The sequence below is a fragment of the Octodon degus genome, unplaced genomic scaffold (genome assembly GCF_000260255.1).
Source record: "Octodon degus isolate 3935 unplaced genomic scaffold, OctDeg1.0 scaffold00021, whole genome shotgun sequence".
Taxonomy (NCBI): Eukaryota; Metazoa; Chordata; class Mammalia; order Rodentia; family Octodontidae; genus Octodon; species Octodon degus.
The window spans coordinates 18,771,838-18,773,364 of NW_004524597.1; the positions used below are offsets into that span (position 1 = coordinate 18,771,838).

Below are 1,527 nucleotides of genomic sequence, written 5' to 3' on the forward strand. Positions count from 1 at the left end.
ATACAATCATGGGGTGGGGGCTTCCAGAGTTTGAGACTAACTCATGATCCACTGGGATTTATGGGTCTAGTACTGCTGGGATTATGGATGTGTACCTGCCCCAGCCTGGGGGATAGCCTGAATGCAATTTAAGGGAGAGAGACTTCCCCTCTCTGTTGACATTGCTGCTGTTACTCTTCCATTTTACTCTTGCTCTTTGCTGCTGCCCATGAATGGACACTCTCTACCCTGTGCCACTCTGCCTTGGAGCCAGCTGAGTATGGACTGAAACCTCCAGTAACTGTGAGCTAAATAAACCTTTCCTTCCTTCATTTTAGGTGTCAGGTATTTGTACCAGCAACGAGAGAAGAGTAACTGAGACAGTAACAAAAGATGCTATTCAGAAAGATGCTGGAGAGGAAGACGGACAAGATCCATACAAGAAAATTCTATTTGATCACCAGACAATCAGCTTGTGAAGAAGATTTCTCACATTCTAAGGATCATGGGAAATTTTCGTTGATCATGAAAAAGGAGCAGAGAAAGTTAGAACTGAATAAGACAAGAAGAAAACAGAGGGCAAAAAGCAGAAGTAAAGGAAGAAGATAAATCAAAGAATAATAGTCATAAAAACAAAAACAAAAACAGATACTAAAGGATCCAACTGAGAACAACTAGGAAGAGCTGGAGAGAGCATGGCAGCCATGGAGGGCCAGTGTTGGTTGCTGCCAGAGGCCAACCCTGAGGTTACCAACCAATTTCCCAAACAATTAGGTCTACAACCTAACTGGCAACTTGTTGATATATATGGAATGGATCCTGCCTGTGCGGTGTGACTTCTCTTCCCTATTACAGGAAAGTATGAAGCATTCAGAATTGAAGAGGAGCTAAAAGTAAAATCTCATGGAGAGGATGCTATGTCATCAGTGTATTTCATGAAGCAAACCATGAGCAATGTCTGTGGAACAGTTGGACTGAACCATGATACTGTGAGCCATCTTGAAAAAGAATCTGGATCAACCTTGAAAAACTTCCAGGGGGAGTCTGTGTCAGTGAGGAACGAGCCAGATGCCTGGAGAACTATGATGGTATTCAAGTTACTCATGAGAGTAAGAGCCCATGAAGGTTAGACTGAGGCACCAAATACAGATGAAAAAGTAGACCATTTAATTGCATTAGTTCATATAGATGAGGTTCTCTATGAATTATATAGGTGGAAACCATTTCTGATTAACTATTGGAAAACTAGTGATGAGACTTTACTAGATGACATAGAAGTTTGCAAGTTTATGAAATGTACTCCTGATGAATTAAGATTTAATGCAATTGCTCTTTCTGCTGCATAGATTGTCAATGGAAACATTAACTACTCTATTATTTACAACAGAAGTTAAATTTGTTGCCATACATTAACTCAAAATTTGTTATAGTTTCATTAACTTGACTGATTAAACTTTATGTGAATTAAAAGCAACAACAAATTTGGCTACCAGGCATGGGGGCACATATGTTTAATCCCATCACTAAGAAGGCTGAGGCAAAAGGATT

At 40.0% G+C, this 1,527-nt stretch overlaps 1 pseudogene; it reads left to right on the top strand.

Moving 5' to 3' along the window:
- The first annotated feature begins 683 nt into the window (after positions 1 to 683).
- On the top strand, positions 684 to 1,325 carry LOC101592384 (annotated as a pseudogene).
- The last annotated feature ends 202 nt before the right edge of the window (positions 1,326 to 1,527 follow it).